The sequence below is a fragment of the Indicator indicator genome, chromosome 18, assembly GCF_027791375.1.
Source record: "Indicator indicator isolate 239-I01 chromosome 18, UM_Iind_1.1, whole genome shotgun sequence".
In the NCBI taxonomy this organism is placed as follows: Eukaryota; Metazoa; Chordata; class Aves; order Piciformes; family Indicatoridae; genus Indicator; species Indicator indicator.
Genome location: NC_072027.1, coordinates 2,194,344 through 2,212,646, shown reverse-complemented (window position 1 = coordinate 2,212,646; position 18,303 = coordinate 2,194,344). Strand labels below are relative to the sequence as shown.

At 45.4% G+C, this 18,303-nt stretch overlaps 1 protein-coding gene across 2 annotated transcripts in view; it reads right to left on the bottom strand.

The window, feature by feature from the left end:
- Positions 1–6,472: 6,472 nt before the first annotated feature.
- The window catches only part of HNRNPAB (heterogeneous nuclear ribonucleoprotein A/B), a 30,329-nt gene continuing 18,498 nt past the window's right edge, over positions 6,473–18,303 (bottom strand). Inside the window, exon 9 of one of the 2 annotated variants that reach the window (XM_054389035.1) lies at positions 6,473–6,489. The gene's annotated coding sequence lies outside the window, so the exon portion shown is untranslated. Of the gene's footprint in view, positions 6,490–7,319; positions 11,103–18,303 lie in introns of those variants that run through there. The other variant, XM_054389033.1, reaches the window with a different exon arrangement.

The following is an 18,303-nucleotide window of genomic DNA, read 5'->3' as shown; positions in this document are numbered from 1 at the left end:
TAAATTCCCCCATTTGATTCCCTTCTGCAGATCATACCTGAGCCTGGACCCCCTGGACTGCCTGGCCCCATGGTAGGACTCTGGAAAGTGGCTCCTGCAGTTGAGCCTTGCTGCAGATTTGTTATTGCATGTGATCTGTGAAGGATGAGGGTGGTTTACCCTCTTTAATCATTGTGGGATGTTGTGAATCTAGGAGAAAACTGAGGGAAGAGCTCCAGCACTGGGGGCTGTGTCTGGAGAGCCAGAAGCACTTGATTTAAGAGAGTACATCAGCAGTTGGGGCACATCTTGCAAATAACCAAGGGGTTCCTTGGAATAAGGAAGAGGATGGGAAAACCTGTTCCCCACTGTGAGGATATTTGTGTCACCACAAATTGGCCCCAGATGTGAGTTTTTGCCATCAACTGCAGTAGGAGAGGACACAGGTGGTGAGGGAGCACTTTTGATGAGATCTCTTAAGGTGTTTGGTACCTACAGTGCTCCAAAAGGCTGAGGAGCTGTCAAGGGCTTCAGGACGCCTGTGATGTGTCCAAGATGCTCCTTGAGAGACCACACCTCAGAACAGACTTTGTGTGGTGGCAGGGTGCTGCCCTCAGGGCTTGCAGTCACTTGTTCCAGCAAGGCTCTTGCTCACTCCCCAAAGCTTCTGTTGCAGAACTTCATTGTTGCACACTACACCAAGTGGTCCTTTTCAGTTCCTCTTCCCCCTGCTGTGGCATTGGAGAACCAAACAAACTGCCACCTGCCTTGACAAGAAATATTTGGCTGTTGTCAACCCAAAATTCGAGCAAGAAATGGTTTGGGAAGCAAACTTGGGGGAAAGGGGGGTTGGGTTTTAAATTCTCTTGTTCAAATGCATCATTGTCTTTCCCACAGGGTCCTCCAGGAATCCAGGGGCCTAAAGTAAGTCACTCAATTAAATGTCACCCACTGTTTCCAGTGCATTATGTAGAGGCTCACAAAGGCCTGGCAGCTCTGGGGACTGATTTGTGTATTGATTTATTTTTTTTTTTGTCACTGTGACAAGACACCCCTCGCTTGTGCTGTTTGGAAAAGAAGCCATTTGCCTTCCAAACACTTTAAAACCTGAAATCCTCCTTCCTCTAGCACAGAGCCCAGAGGGCCAGCAGCACAGGCAAGTCAGGGTTTCTAAACCTGCATTTTCAACTGGTTTTTGTTTAGTGTGCTTTGGTCAAGAGGAAGTCATTAATGGCAGCAGGGCTGTAAGCATCCCAGGGGTACCATGGGAGGTGGTGGTGGATGCAGAGGGTGGGCAGGGCTGCCAGATCTTCCTGGTTGATGCCATTTTGTACACACAGGGCTTGGATGGTGCAAAGGGAGAGAAAGGTGACACTGGTGAGAAAGGAGACCATGGTGACACTGGACCTGCTGTGAGTTGTCCTCCCATATCCCTTCCTGGCTGGTGATAGAAAGCTGCCTTACAGCAGCCACCCCCAATGTCTTGTTTCTGCCTTCTTGAAGGGTCTGCCAGGAGCTCCAGGGCTGATAGGTTTACCTGGTACCAAAGGAGAGAAGGTAATCCCAGGTGTGGGGAAGGAGGGCTGACCTTTGGGGCGATCCTAAAAGAGGGGCTATAAAATCCTGCTGCAGTGGGTCCCACCTGAACTGCAGAGCTGGGCTAACTGGTGCTACCCCAATGCATGGCCAGGAGCTCCCCTCGAGCCTCTGGGGCTGCTGGCCAAGCCCAGGCCACCACTACCAGGCTTCACCAACTGGATCTGAGTTTGCCTGCAACACCAAACTCAGTGTGACCTCTCTTCATTTTTGTTTCTACACCCACAGGGGAAGCCAGGGGAGCCAGGACTGGATGTGAGTATGGGAAACATTGGTTGTGCTGTGTGTGGGAGCATGGGCAACAGGCATGTAAAGGCCATCAGGTTGCTGCAGATTGTCTGAACACTGTGTGGCTGACCCTGCATGTAGGCTGCTGTGCCTTAAACAGGATGGCCTGCAGCAAAGGGCTGAATTCAGACCAGTTGCCAGCCTGCTTCCACAGCACAGCAGTAACTGCTCAGCTGAGGATGCTGCAGGACTTTCCCTTTCCAGTTGGGAATATGTGTGTTGGATTCAGTGGATTCTCTAATAGCTGGAATGCCACTGGGCTATGGTAAAGCACTCACTTCCCCAAGAAACTGCTGCCCTACCAACTCAGCAGGAGGGCAATGTCATGTTCTTCACCATGGGAGGATGCATTGAGCACTGTAGGTTGCTGATGTTGCACTGAGATGCTGAGATGTTCCTGCACTAAACTCACAAACTTTTTCTTTTTTTTTTTTTTTCTCCACCTAAAAAAATGTTGTGATAGGGTTTCCCAGGTCTGAGAGGAGAGAAAGGAGAAAGAAGTGAAAGAGGAGAGAAGGTGAGTGGGTTGTGGCTGTGGGGATGCTCGTGGGGGCAGGACTGGCTGCTCTGTTTGGCAGGCAGCAACGTTTGCCCTGACTGCTGGGACCCTCTCCAGCCTGGCAGAGTTTCTCAGGGGCCTTTTTCTCTGGCACAAGTATTTGCATGGTCCCAGTGTAGGGCAGGACATGCAGTTAATTTCTACCCACTTGGAAGTGTTTCTGCAAGCCTTCCCCCACCTCATCACAACTATTGTGGGGAACTGGAGCAGCCTGGCAGCTCCAGGTTGTAAAGAATTGCTGGGTATGGTTTATAGCCCTTGAAAAATGGATTCAAGTCAAAGGTTTTGTTACAGGGATCCTCAAATAAAGGGGTGCCCAGGCAGAGGCAGGAGTCCAGCTGAGCACAGAGCAGGGGCTGGAAGCTGGTGCTCCCTCTTACTGTCAAATACCAATCTGGTTTCTAGCAGAAATTTGGTCCTTTAATTATAAAATTATCTGCCAAAATATCTCCACCCAACTGTAAGTGAAGGTTACTCAGCTGAGGTTACACTAGTGCAAAGCTCCCTAGTCTGGGGGAGGTGTAGGACTCTGCAAGTGCTGTGTGACTTAAAGCCAAGAGGTTTCCCCTCCTACTCCTGATGCTTTCCTCTTGTGCCAACAGGGTGAACGAGGAATTCCAGGCAGAAAAGGAGCCAAGGGGCAGAAAGGGGAACCAGGCCCTCCTGGACTGGATCAGCCTTGTCCTGTGGTACGTCTTTGAGTTCCCTCATCCCAAGCACACGTTGCCAGGACTGAAAATGAGATGAAGCCTTGCAGCCAGGGCAGGGGAGGGAGGGTTTGATAGGTCTTTATTTTGCAGTAAATCACAGCAGATGGTTGTTGTTTTCTCACTTTTCTTAATGGTCTCTTTTATCTGCACTGCTGGAAGTTCACTGCTTGCTGCAAGGGCTCCTCTCTGGCCAGATGGGTGTGAGCCACAGCAGTAAACACAAGAATCTCTCTGTGAAGACCTTCTTATTGTAGTGGGAAACAAAGGGCTTCAGTAATGCTCTTCAGGAGAGTATGCCCTGGTGAAGCTGCCAGCCTGGCTTTGGAGCACATAGGAGAGTAACCCAGTGTGGTGGTGGGAGGTGATCTGGAAACAAGGTCAGCTCCATCCCTTCACCTCTGCAAACCAAGCAAAGGGTGAGCCTGGCTCTAGCTCTCCTGTCAGGGGAAGCAGATCAGAGCTGACAGCATCTTAGGGCTGCCAAAGATAGCTGGTGTATGAGCTGGAGCTCCCCAGGCTGCCAGGAAGTGTCTCAGGGAGAAGAGACCTCCTTGTGCTTCCCTGCCTCACACAGCAGCTTGGGGCTCAGGTCTGTCCCCTCTCAGACATGTCCTGGGCCACCTCTGTGCAGTGTGTACACAAAGAGGCTTTCCAGGAAACCTCCTGGGTACCTGAGCCTGAGGAAGGTGAATCTCTCCAGTCCACTTCCAGAACTTCTCATTTCTTCCATAGGGCCCAGAGGGAAAGGAGTAAATTTGAACTGGCAAAATTTACCTCCTTTTCATGACTGATCTTCATACAAAAACTGTAACTAAGGATCCTTTCCCTAAAACACTTTGAGGCTGTAAGATGAAAGGTTGATCCACCTCAACTATTGATCTAAAGCTGCATAAATGTAACTCTTAGCTCCTAGTTCAGCTGCACTTAACTAACAGTGCCAAATAGCTGCTCCAACACGTTCCAGAAACCCATTTCTTGTCTGAATGGGTCACTTCTTCTTGCCCTGGCAGCCCGGCTGTGGTGACTGAAGCTGATGTACAGCTCTACTTCACCAGCAAAAAGCTCCTTCAGTCAACAGACTTTGTTTTGCTTGGAGATTTCATGTGAACTGCAATTAGCTCTTTTGTTTCTGGTGGATCACCTTTCCTCCCTGGACATGTTGGATAATTTAACCCTCATCTTTTTCACTGCACTGTTACAAACATGAATCTCTGCTTTGTGTGCAGAAGATCTTTCCCAGATGACAGACCCTTCATGTCTGTGAATTCCTCCCCCCCGTAAAACCACTCTGCTGACTTGCCATGTCATCACAACTGGAGGGGTACATTTCTGGACCAGTCCTCCTCCTCCTGCACTGAAGCATGAGTGTCTGTTGGAGTAACTCCCATGTCCTTGATCATTCTCAACAAGCAGTGATTTTTCCAAACAGGCAGATCATAGCCTTGCAGGCAGCAAAAGGGACCCAGGGCTGCCAGGCCTGGGTGGGGTGAGCGTGCCCTGCCCTTTGGTACAGTATCTCCTCTCTTTCTTTCTTGCATGGCTTGTGTGTGTTTCTACTGAGGCCAAGCCCTGTCCCTGTTTCTCCAGTGAGAGGAAGGACATGAGGCAGCAGAGCTGAACAAGTTGTTTCCCTTTGGCTCAGGGAAGAGTGAGAAAGTGTTGTGCCCTCTTCCCACAGTAAAAATGACTTTAGATAAGGAGATCCCATGGGGGTTGCTTGCCCCTTTATGATAACAGATGCTAAGAATTAGTTCTGTCCTCTCAGGACCCATGCCCCAGTTTGGTTCCCCTCATGCATGTGCTGCTGCAGCCCTGAGAGTCCAAGTCCCAGCTGGGCTCTGAAAAGCTTTCCCAGCACAGCCAGTTCTGCAGAGCTGGGGCTGCTGGCACCTGGGCCACGAGAAGGGCATTTGCTATGCCAGCCCCAAGCTCAGCCCCACAAAGCTCAGGTTGAATGAAGTTCATGCTCTGTTCCCCAAAAGGGCTCTGCACAACCGGCTAAAAAAGGTCATTGTTTCATTTTTGTGGTTGTTCTTTTTTTTTTTTTTTAACCACAGAAAATGCTGCATGTTGGCTGATTTATGTTTGTCTTCAGAGAAACAAAAGGACAGTGAGCTGTCTCTTTCAAAAAGCCAAATGACTTTCATATGTGTCAAACCAATTACTAGCAGCAGCCCCACTCCAGCTCTTCATGGTGACTCCCCAGAGAGGTTCTGTTTACCAGGTATCTCCCATCTGAGCTGTAGAGCAAACACAAGACCTCTCTGTGAACTGCAGGAGGTGCTTTCTCCAGCCACTACATGACCACCAAAGCACTTGCACAGCTTCCACTTACGTGTGCAAGGCTGAGCTGCAAGCTGGCTGGGAGTGTTGTCTTCATTCTCTACCCCACCAGGAGGTGGAGGCTTGCTAGGTTCCTTGTGATGGCCTTCAGTTCAAGAGCATGACCATGAGCCTTACACACAGGTTGCAAAGCTCTGTCTAAGCTAACAGGTCATTTTGGAATCACTTGGGTGATATCATGAGGGTAGTGGAACACTGGAACAGGTTGCCTGGTGTGGTGGTTTTAAGGCTATGCCTTTAGTTTCTTGATTAATTCCTGCTCAGACATGGGGAGGTGGTTGAGGCCCCATCCTTGGAGATATTTGAGGAGAGGCTTGATAGGGCTCTGGGCAACCTGATCTAGTTGAGGATATCCCTGCTCACTGCAGAGGCGGTTGGGCCTGATGGCCTTTGGAGGTCCCTTCCAACCCAGACCATTCTGTGATTTTGTGAGTGGTAGAAAGGTGGTGTTCATGATGGCCAAAATCAGTATTTTGAGTGCATGGGAAGGAGAAAGAGCCCAGGGCAGAACTCAACCCTGTTGATGTTAGGATGTGCTTTATCAGCAGGTCAGGATCTTCCTGGGGCAATCAGCTGCTCTGTGCCTTGTCCCCTTCACCCCCAGCCAGCTCTGGCAAATGGACAAGTTGTACTTGTTTTAATGGGTAGTATGGAGCAAGCTGTTGAGTGGTGGCAGCAGAACACTGTGGTTTCTGCCTGATGTTAGGGAAAAGCATGTGAGAATAACTTGACTTGTCACACTGTGAGTAGCTGGAGAGGGTCACCTTACTTCACTGCATCTGTTTTATTGGGCATAGGCTATTGTACATACAAAATCAATACAGAATACAAAAAAAAAAAAAAGTGATGGCTGACATTTACAGTAAAAAATGTAACAATGCATTCTGCCCTGCACCTGCACCAGCAGTGAGCTGTGCTGCACACTCATCCTTGGGGCTCCGAGTGGAAGGTCGGTGCCTGTGTGTGCTCTGCAGCTCTACATGCAGACAGTCATGCCCCCAGAGACCCAAGAGCCTGAAAAAAAAACCCAGCATCAGAAAAGGCAGCTGAAGTCAGCTCTTTCTTCTAAAGCATCTTGAAAGAGATGGTCACACATGGTCCATTCCTCTTCTAAGGGGCTCCTTCCTTCTCACTGTTTTCCTGCTGGCAAGTTAAGTGCTTCTGATTTTCTGATTTCTGTGTGTTTCTTACATCTCCATCAGAAGAAGACAAATATTTTCACTCCTTCTGCACAGTCCACAACTCAGCCTATTTCAACCAGTTCAGCAACTCAAGATTCCTTAAAGAAACTAAGTGCTGCAGGATCCAATTGCACACAATTAGGATATCATCTGGGAATAACAAATTACATCGCTGCCCCCAAACTGAAAAGCACACATTGACCAAAAATAAAAACCCCCAAACATTTCCACATCATGCTCTCCATAGATCTGATTGCAAAAAAACACCTTAGAAAGCAGATGATGAAGTTAACCAACTGTGGTTCCGAATTTCTGTATTTGTCCTCATTTTCTGTCTTTGTTTTTGTTTAAAGGCAAAGAATTGCAGCTCCAAATTCTTTTTTCGCCCTGGGGTGTGTTCAGTTTTGTGTTGTGTGTGACACATGGAGGACATTGCCTGCACACTTGTTTTTGTGCCCACACAGACACTAGATGGGGTTTGCATGGTCATGAATGGTGCTGCTGCTAAACCTTTCATCCTTGTGAACATCTGAGCTGCAGGTTTGGGGCTCTGATGCTCAAGTTGCTGCCAACAGAAACTGAACTCTGTGCGCTCCATTTTGCAGGGACCAGATGGGCTGCCAGTAGCAGGATGTTGGCATAAGGTACAGTAACAATCCTGACTGTAGAGCCTTGAGTAGGGCTGGAGTAATTCTGCTTGCTGCATGGTGATTGCTTGCACTGCTGCATGTCCTTTGTCCTTTAAAGCAATAGCTGCTGTGGCTGGCAGACACAATGTCATGCCTTGGGAGAGCAAGGTTCCACCCAGCTTCATGCCTTGTTCCCCACAGCTGTAGATTGGTGCTAGGAGTGCTGCTCCAAAGCCTGGCTAGGCAGCACAAAGCCACTCATTCTTAGTGCTGGCAGTGCTGCCTTTTCTTGGGCTTGTTCAGGCTGGCTGCTTGTTATGTATGGCCCAGACAGTGCAGGAGCCACTTGGCTGCACCACTCTGCACAATGTGCTCCTTTTGACTTCCTCAACCCATACCCTCCAGCTGAGACTTTCACTGGGGGTTACCTCTTTGTCACAGGGTTACAAAACATTTGCTTCCAAGCACTTTTCTGCCATTGTCTTTATGACTCACAACCAGGAGGCTGCTCCAGTGCTCCAAGCAGCAAAGCTTGGTGCAGGTGCTCAGGTTAACTTGTAGAGTCTCACACCCCCAGAACATCCAGGGGTTGCAAATGCTAATGCAGCCTGGGAGAACAAGGAGAGAGATTTGTCTCCCTGCAAATGCAGCCTGGGAGGAGGGTGCTGTAACCTCACTCTCTGACAAGGAAATGATAGTGAAGCTGAGTGGAATCACTAACCCAGTTTCAAAGGTGTGGAATGTGGATGCAGGTCAAGTTAATAGCAAGCATGTTACTAACTGGTTGCAAAGCCTGGGTTAGGAGGTGAGTACACCCTTAGCAGCTTTTAATTCTGTGGTAAATTGCAGTGAGGTACACAGTTAATATTAAAAGGAATCCAAATGTCAATCCTAATATTAACACTGAGTAAGTGCAATGAAGGGAGCATTTCTTTTTGGATTAACAAGTTTGTCCCTGTGTTCTTTTGCAGTGATCCCCAAGCATGAAGCACAATCTGTAAATAATGTGAGATATTTTGATCTTTTTAATTTTTGTATAAAAAAAGGAGAACAAAAAAAAGAAAACCCAACAAAACACCCAAACTTTTGACAATAATATATTGACCTTTTTTTATACTGGATTCTGTCATATATGGACTTTGGAAATACTGCAAAGCTCCCAAAGCCATAAGATAGGCATGACACCACCAGGATTTGATGAAGGTCCCAGTGACAGTGCACTGCTGATGCTGCTGTGTGAACTAACAGCACTGAGACAGCCTCTGCCTAGTTGTGCCTTAATTGCATGAAGGAGGGAGCCCTGTGCTCATCTGGCTCTCAACTCTCTATTTACATTGCACCTGCACGTTCAAAGGGTGAGAAATCCTGGCTGAAAACAAAGAAGAAAAGGATGCAGCCCTAGGAATGAAAGGAAGCTGCTGTATATCCTCTAGTCAGACAAGAGGACTTGCAAGCTGCAGAGGAAACAAAGCCAAGCTCCATTGGTTGCTACCTGCTGTTGACATTCTTTGGCTAACAGAACCATGACTGTCTGGGGTTATCTCCACTTGTATCAGCAAAACCTTTTGCTTGGTTGTTTGGTTTTGGGGTTTGGGTTTTTTGGGGGGCTGAAGAGGAAGCACCTCTGGGTCCTGCTCTGGGCTGTGTGGTTGAAGCCCTCTGGGATACTGTAAAGCCAAATTTCACCAGGAAACCTCCACTGCAGAATTTCAGAACACAAAAGCCAAGTCATACTTCCAGTGTAGAGTATGCAGGACAGGGAGGGCTCTGCTGAAGTCTTTTCTTAAACAACAGAGCACAGAATGTTGCAGCTGGGGTTCCCAAAACTTTGAAGTTTGTGGAGTGTTTCATTGTCTTGGTTTGCAGGGTTCACTTGTGTTTGATTTTTCTTGTTGGAATGCTGCACACTCCTCTTGCCCTCTTCCTTCTCTCCCCTCGTTTGGTCTCTTTCTTTCAGTTATCTCAGGTACATCCCAGGCAGAACAGGGTAAGGAATAAAAGGAGGGTTATGATTTTGCTATCTGCACATGGAATGCCATTAAGTTAGACCAATGAAAAATTTGCAAGCTGTTCCACTGGTCACATTTGTAAAGATGTTGGGGGAAAAAAAACCAGAGATTGTGAAGTAAAGAGCCACAAAAAATTCTTTCAGGGAGGAAGAAAATGGCTTGCAGATAAGTCTCTTCAGCTTACGATGAAGATCAAGAGGCAATCAGGTTCCTTTACAGGGAGGAGATAACTTTGTATGAACAAGTTCTTAAGCTGAACAGATAAAAATGTACAAATGTCCATCCAATGGGTAGAAGTCGAAGCAATCAAAAATCAAGAAAAGTAAGCCATGGATTTTCACTGGTGGGACTGGTTAATGCTAACCAGACCTGTGATGCCATCATTTTAATGCAGTTTTCATTTTAACAGATCATTTCTGGAGGAAATACTTTAGCCCAATACAAGTTGCTAGGCTCTGTGTAGGAGTCTTAGGTGAAATTAAGAGCCTGACCACGATATCAAACCAGTTCCTGTAAGGGTTCTGTGTGGCCTTGACCTTAGAGAATACAGAAGGGAGTTATTTTTGGTGCTTTGAGTAGATGTGAACCCTCTGTTAGATCCCAGTTCCACTGCATCTCTTAGAGCAGCTACTGCCAGAGAGGAGTTGAGAGAGGGATGTGACCATGCAGGGGCTATCTGCCCTGTACAAGCTGACCTGGTGCTCTGCTAGTTCTTGCTCTGCTACTCTGCAGACCAGCAGGAAATGCTCAGTGATGTTTGATGTCTGTGAGTTCTTGTGTGTCTAAGGCTGGGTCTTAGGTGTCCTTGAGCTCATTCTTTTAGTCAGCTGGGAGCATTTGTTATCTGCTGGTACAAGCTGAACTGGCCACATGGCTTGGTAGATGTGGACACAGAAGACTGACAGCTGTAGGCAGTGAACTTCTGTTACCTGCCTTTGTTAGCTGTTTAAGGTCTATGCCTATACATTTCTTGCTCTGTGGCTGTACTTGCCATCTTCACCAGTTACTGACCACTTTCTTGGTCACCATACAGATTATATCCATGTCAATTCAGATCAACTCTAACAAATCAACAAATGAGAATTATGTAACTCAAAACAGCAATGAAAATGCATTTTATTTACTTCCATTTCATGTTAACTACCACTTCTGGTGCAGGGTTTTTTAAAGGCATAAGGAGCAGGTGAACAAGCTCCCACTGGCTTTTAGTGCTTTTGAAAAACCCCTTTTAATGTCCCAAATTAAAGCTAATTAAAAAAAAAAATCTTCTTCTGTGGAAGGTTGAAGGCAAGTCTCTCATTGATGTCACTGGGAAGAAGATCTGTAATTGTTCCCTTAATGAACAGTTTGCTCTTCCCATCTGCCCCAGAATCTCCAAACTAAAAGCAATTCACTACTCCAAACCACGCTGTGGGCTTCTACACTCAAATTCCTGCAGGGGTGGTGTGTCCTGTTCATGGAACCTCTGCCAATGTCAATGAGAGTTCAGTCCCCAGAATGACTGCGGAAAGCACAAGAACCTGGAAGTGTCCACAAACAATCTACAATGCAGATAGAAAAGTCTCGTCGTACATACGCTGGCAAAAACTAAACAGCTTTCTATCTAGCTCCTACTTGAAGAAGTTTGATATCACTGAAGCTACAAGACAAGCTAACCTCCAAAGCTTATGAAATTATATTAAAATTTATATTTTTCTCTGAGGAAATACCCCGAAGTCCTATTATCTTCAGGTAAACAAGTCAGTATTCCGTCTTCAACTTGGGGAATATCCAGTGCTTGTAGGCATCAACTGTGACCACTGCCAGGCCTGAAAAACATTGATACAGAATACCAGAAGAGTGCTTTACCTGGTGCTGTCATGGCAGCTGTCCCCCTCCCAACACAGAGCCTCTGCTGCCACAGAACCCACATTTGTTTCACCAATGGAAAGGAAGAGAGCTCCTTTTGGGGCAGCTGCACCTCTGAAGCAGACATGTTCTTCCCTGTCCCTGAGGCACAGCCTGACCAGCTCAGTCTCTCCATGCTGGTCAAGGAGGAAGGCTAGGGTTGTCTTCCTAGCATAGCACTGCAGCTGGTATCCTTCATACCCACCAGTGCTACCACCTCAGCTGTCAAACCCTTTAGTGGCCATCCTAGGCAAATGCCCTCCCTGCTGTGGTTTATTCTGCATCCCAAGTGTGGTGAGTGCAGCACCTACAAAAGAGATCCTACTACACACCTGTGCAGCTCTGCTGTGTTCAGGACATCTGAGTTATAACTTGGATCTGCAGCCTGTGTGCAGTAGCTTCTCTGGACTATTGCCACTGCCAATTCTACTGGAAACGGTGTCAGGAATGGATCCTGCTGCTTTCAGGCACCCATCACCACCTCAGCTACAAGGAACGGATCAGTAGATCTCCAGAGATCTACCAGCCCCTTCTGTCACTAGAGCAGCTTAGACCTGTGGAAAGCAGAGCTTCTGGGAACAGGGAGAGGTAGAGATCCCTGGACAAGGCTGTCGTGGTTGTGACCTGCACTTGAACCCCTTCCTGGTCTCAGCTGAGATGGTTGCATTTGGCCTCGATGCTCTGGGCTCAGTGTTCTTCTCCATGGATTGTGCCACGCAGCCTGACAGAGTGCCTGAGGGAACTGCTGGGTTTGTATTGATTGCCCAGGGTCTAAGGGGAAATTGGTGTAGATTGTAGGAGCAGGTTGTTAACTGATAAATAGTCACACAGCAATCCTGAGCTTATTGAGAGGAGTTAAACAGCTGTGCTTTGCTCAGCAGTTTCCTGCCAGATCTGTTGATTGTTTTTCCATGTGAAAATGTTGATGTGGGGCTTACTGAGTACTTGGAGTTTGCAAATAGCTCGCAAAAGATGAATTTGATTTTTTTGGTAGTACTGGTAGTCTTGTTCAAAACTCAGGAACTATTTCAGCCTCTCTCACCAAGCCTAGTGGTTTTTTTTTATCCCCAGGAATCCTCTCTGGTTTGTTTGGGTTTTTTTTTCCTCTCTAGTTTGAAAGAATTTGAATGTAATAGGAATTCAGAAACGCAGATCAATGTTACCACTTGTCAGGAGCAATCAGGATGATTGACAGGGAGGCTGCTAATGCTTATGAAATGTAGGTCAGTCTGAGGCTGAGCAACTGATTTGTCTTGATCACTGAAATATTCAGTGTGTTAGAGCTTCATGGATTCATCAATAGAGACTTTAGATAACACACTTAAGTTACTGCTCTTGGGCATCTACAGCCCAGCCAAACATGTGTTTTGTCTTTGTTTTCTCCTTAGTCTAAATTAACCAACCACGAAAGCATCAACATTTCTACTAAGGTAATGCTGCCCAAGAGCAGAGGACAAGCAGCTTTCTTTAAAGATTAACTAGTTAAAGCTGTACCTAAAGACCATCTTCACAGTTGCCACCAACATCTGGCCTCATCAATTTTGGAAGCAAACTGAGTCCTAAGAAGAGCACAAGAGCTCTCATTTGAAACCCCTAAGAAGTTGTTCAGCCATGAAGCTCTGCAAGCAGGGCTACCTTGACATGGCAAAAGGCAAAGAGCTGCTGCTCACTGTGCTTCTGGCAGCAGCACTCCTGGCCCTGGGTGTGGTGATGTGGCACCCAAGTGTAGGGGCAAGAGCACTTGTTTGTCAGCAAGGAAAGCTGAGGGGAATGGGTTTTGGGGGTAAGGGAATGTGGCCAAGCAACCCCCAGGTCTGTAACTCCAGCTCAGTGCTGAAAGTGTGCTGGCAGCTTGAGAAGCCTCTCTGCCAGAGCATGAACCTGATGCTGTTGGGGGTACATGAGATTAGTTAAGAGTTCTGCAGCTGAATCCTGGGCTTGGCCACTGAGTTCTAGAGCCATATTCCTGGGTTATCAAAGAGGTGGCAAAGAAAAACCAGTCTGACTCCAAACTGAAGCTGCTGCCAAGTCTTAAACCCAAGCACTTGGATTTTAGGGGCTTTTTAAAACCCAGTTAAGACACTGCCCTGTGCTTTCAGTCATACAAAAGGCCTTTCTCATACACACTGCTTCTAACACTTGCTGTATATATAATGGTGATGAATTTATTACCATGGGATTGTTCTCCTGTTGTCTCTTCTAAAGATAAGAGACTTTCTGAGGTGCATTGTTTTTAGGAAGCCAACAGGTAAAATATTGAGGTGAGCTTTTGTCTTCTGTCATTTTTATAAACTCAGCACTTGAAACCCATAAGCAAACCAGCAAGACATGTGTCCAGCACATGCCATGCAATGATGAAAAGTAATCCATGTGGAGTGGCACAGGTCAGTACTCCTGGTTTTAAGGTTGTTAGAGTAACCCACTACCCAAGAAGCACATTTGTGCTGAGCAAGGCTTTCATGCCAGGAAGTTTATGTTGTAGGCTGGCTATAGGTTTTTTTGTTTTTCCCCATGAGGGTGGTGAGACACTGGCACAGGTTGCCCAGGGGGGTGGTGGAAGCCTCATCCCTGGAGGTTTTTAAGGCCAGGCTGGATGTGGCTGTGAGCAACCTGCTGTAGTGTGAGTTGTCCCTGCCCATGGCAGGGGGGTTGGAACTGGATGATCTTTGAGATCCCTTCCAACCCTGACAATTCTATGATTTTATGATTCTTATCCCCGCCACGTGCAAGCCCAGTGTCCCCATTTCAGCTGTTGCAGCTGAGCACAACTGTGTTGGCTGGCACAGTGCTGGACTAGATCCCATCAGCAAGGATTTCAGTTTGCAGTGTTCATTACCTCACCAGCCACAGCTCAGAAAGAACCTGTGGCTTTTTTTTTTTTTATACATGGTTTTGCCATGAGCCAATATAGTAGACTCCTGGGCCAGAAGGAAAGAGCTCACCCATTGCTAATGCTTAGATGAATCAAAGTGTTAAGATGCCAAAAATCTCCAGCTTTATGGCAGTGGTAAATACCCATGGTGAGTGTAAGTGTGCCTTACCAGTCTGGGAATGTAGTATGAGTTAGAAAGGAGTATTAGAGCTTAGCTTTCCTGGGCATTGAATGATGATTTAATGCTGCCCTCTAGAGATCTTTTTGGTTTTTAACAGAGAGAAGTTTTAATGCCAGGACCAATTCTATGCAAATTTAATGCTGTGACACTGGTTCCTTAATAGCCAGCACACACAGGGATGGGCACACTTGGGGCACAACTAGATGGTTTTAACAGAGATTTGTAAACCAGCAGCATGCAGCTAGATAAACACTTTTTAACCTGTTTTCCAAATCTGGTGTTTCTTTCTTGGGAGATACCATCTCATATTCTTCCTCCTTTTGAGTTAGTCCCATTGTTGTCCAGACAATTTAAAACATTCTCCAAATACAGTGTATCAGTAGGAGATTACCTGTCAAGTTTCCATTTTTAACTTTTAAAGCATGGAAGCTTTGAATTAATTTTCTTGGCAGACAACAGAATTATATTTAAAATAGGCAAAAATATTTAGTAATAATACATGATAAAAATATAAACATTTAAATGTCCCCCCAAACCTCTTCTCCTGTATAAATACTGTACAGATCTGACTGAATTCAGCTCAGTGAATTTGATTCCAACTTGTACTAGGCATAGCTAGGATTGTCCTCAGAAGGTGTCCAAGGGTGGAGTAAAACCTCAGTACTGCTTTACTTCATCTGAAGCTCCTAAGTTTTACTTCCTCCTGACATGCTCAGCCAGCTTTTCACTTGTTCAACCAGGAAGATTTTTTTTTTCAAGCCAGAGGTGAATTATTAGGATAGATTCCAAGAGGTCTTAGACACTTTAGCTTGCCAAGACAATCACTCAGACATGCACTGACCTTGGCAACCTTACAGGACAGCATTTATGTAAGAATATTTCTTGGACCCTTTTGCAACAGTGATTTTTTTTTTTTTTTTTTTAAAGTAAAATTTATAAAAGGGGGAGAAGTAAACATCTGCCTACTCCAGCTAATCCTGTCTCACTGTCCCTTACTGGAGTCACCTGCCTTTTAATTGTGTCCCTGGCACTGCAGTCTCCCTGACTGTAATTAGCACAGTCAGAAATACCTCACAGCTCCACTTTGGGGGATCCATGCAGACTGAAGCAAACCAGTGAGTAAAAAAACCAATTTCCTAAACTTCAATTTCCCTCATTACCATAAAGCTAGTAATTACTTCTAGAATTTTCACACCCTCAGGTGAACTCCTGCAACTTTTTCCATATGCTTGTGTACCATTAGATGGCACAAGAAAAGGGATGTCCAACCTGTGTGACCTGCAGCTCCAGTGCTGAGAACCTGTCACTTGAAGATTGATGGAAGAAGGACTTAAGAGATTGTACGGGAGAAAAGCACAGTGAGGTTGGGAACCATGAGGTTTTGATGCATAGGGAGTGGCATCATTGGCAAGAGAGTGGAGTAAGAAATGCATTAGTAACATTGTGGTTTTCTTACATCTTAGCCCAACAATCAAGCCCTGTTTCCTAAGATCTGGTAGAAGTTGCCTCATAGTTGTGCAGTTTCATGAGCAGTCCAGCTCAGCTGTGTGTCTGTGTGTGGTTTCTTATATAATGTAGATATTAATGAACAGAAACTTAAGATGGAGATGTCCCAGGCATCTGTATATGACACCAATCCCACTTGCTGCTTTTTTGTATGCTGTTAAGCACTGCATTGTATGCTTGACTTTGGACAGTGTGCTTTATGTGGTGTTAAGTATAAGTGGATGCACATCAGACTTGCATTGCTGCAATTACATTAACAAAGCCCACATATTACCCCCTAGTATTTCCAAATCAAGCAGAAGAGGTAGCAAATTGCCATTTGGTAGAATGAGAGTTGGACTTTTGTTGTGTTCTATAGACTCTTTGTCATGTAGCAACTTTTTGTGCTATTATTTGAGGTTCTTTCTTGTGCTACCTTGAAAAAACAATCCAAAATATTCATTATGATGAAAATGTCACAGTCAAAACTGAGAGCCCACCTGCTCCATTGCATTAAATTACTTTGGGCATAGAAATATTTTGAAATTGGCCACACCTGCTGGTGTTTAAATTAAAACCTCACTTACTGCATGCTGCTTAGAGCAGCCCATGCAATGTGTGCTTTATCTGTCCTTATTTGTTTTGAAATTACACTGATAGGGCTTAATCCTCTACCACGTTATGCAAGTGTCCCTTATTTGTGAGAGTGGTTGCATCACTCCAGTAAGACTGTTCAGAGAGGAGAAAGGGCTGTGGGAGCATGTGTGTGTGTAGCTTGGACAGCTCACAAAGATTAGTTTTGTTCTGAACACATTTACGTGATATTTTAGACAAAGCTGACTAAATTCCTGTCAAATCTATCACCTTTAAAAGGAACTAGATAGAGATACTAAAAATGCAGACAATGTACTTAACATCTTCCCTTTGCAAACTCATGGTGGTTAATCATCTATGTGCCAAGGCAAGTATTCTATTTACTCATTTCTTTGGGGAACAACTACTACAAAAATGAAGGCATAAATAACAAAACAGTATTTCTTATCCATTGTTTTAACATTTTAAAATGGTATTAATTAGTACTGCATCATGTATTTCTAGTTTAATGGACAGTACATTAGCTTGAGACCTCCATAAATATTGTGGGTTTTTTTTCCTTGTGCTTTCTGTAATAGAAGCAAAGAGTAGATTATCCAAAATGGTCTCTCTGTACAGAATACTTTAACAACTGTGTGAATATGTACAATGAACTCTGCATTTGTAACCAAGAATAAACTTTACAAATTGTAAATGTTCAGGTAATTATAAATAGCTACTAAATATCTTAACCAGACAAGAGTTCAAATAAAGATTAACAGCCATTAGTAACTTTATCTCTGCTGTCTTTTGTTACTTAAAACCTGAGTTTTATGCAAGAACTGAATTTGACTTCCTAAACTCAGTCTAAGTGCATAGCAGTTGGGTTTGGATTCTCTGGATTACACAAAATTTAAACTGCTCCTGCTTTTATTAACTGCACTTAAGAGATAATTGTTGGTGGCTGTATCTAGTAAGCAACCAAGCCTACCAAGTGTGTAGTTTTAAAAGAGTCTGCTCCATTTTCTAGAGTCTTAACACATCTTGTCCCTTCAAAATGTCACAAGGTACTTGGAAGGAAAAAAGAAAATCTGACATCATTTAGGTAGAAGCTTCATACATCTGTGAACTCAGTTGTGGGATACAACACCCACAGTAGCAGAGGACTCGACCCTGAACACTCTTTCTGGTTCTTTATCTTCATATTTTTGATTCATTCCAATCAAACAGAAATGGATGAAAGAACATTCTAATCTGATGATGGCATTTCCTCCTTTAATCCTAAATATTGCCAATCCTAGGATTGGCTTTTAAGTGATCAGTGATAGACAGACACGTCTTGTCACTGACCAAACACAAGAGTACAACAATACAAATGGTCTGGGTGGGTTTACTTTTCCTTAATACAAATGGTTGGGGTTTACTTTTCCTTAAATAGTAAAGTATGTACAGAGGAATTAATACAGCTAGAGCACCTAAGCTACCACCTCAAATTGCTTTCAGCTGCAAAAGAAACTTCCTCAATGTGTAAGTATTTCAGAAGAGGAAGTGTTATGATATAGTTGTATAATATTGATCCTGAAGAACACTCAAACCATGTTATCTCCTCTGAGGTGCCTGGTAACTGAATGGGATCTGAGCCCATGTGGTGTAACACCAGGAGGTACAGCTCCCACATGAGCTGCCAGCAGCCTTGCAGGACCCCAGTGCTCTCCCACATTTGTGCTACAGGATCTCGGAGTTATAGCATCACAAGTGAAGAGTCCATTCTCACGGCTCAAGGAGCCTGAAAGCACTGGTGAGCTACTGTTGTACTCCTTCAGTTTGCCTACAGCTGTTTGGGAGGCCAGGGGCCGGGCCCTAAGCTAAGGGAGGGGGGCAGTGCTGCTGGAACAGGCACACAGGCTGTGCCCTGGTCTTTGTGCAGCTCTGCCAAGCGGTACCAGTTTCCCGCTGCAGGAAAAAGCTCTGTGCTGCAGCGGGACCCCAGCGGGTAACTGCTGCCACTGGT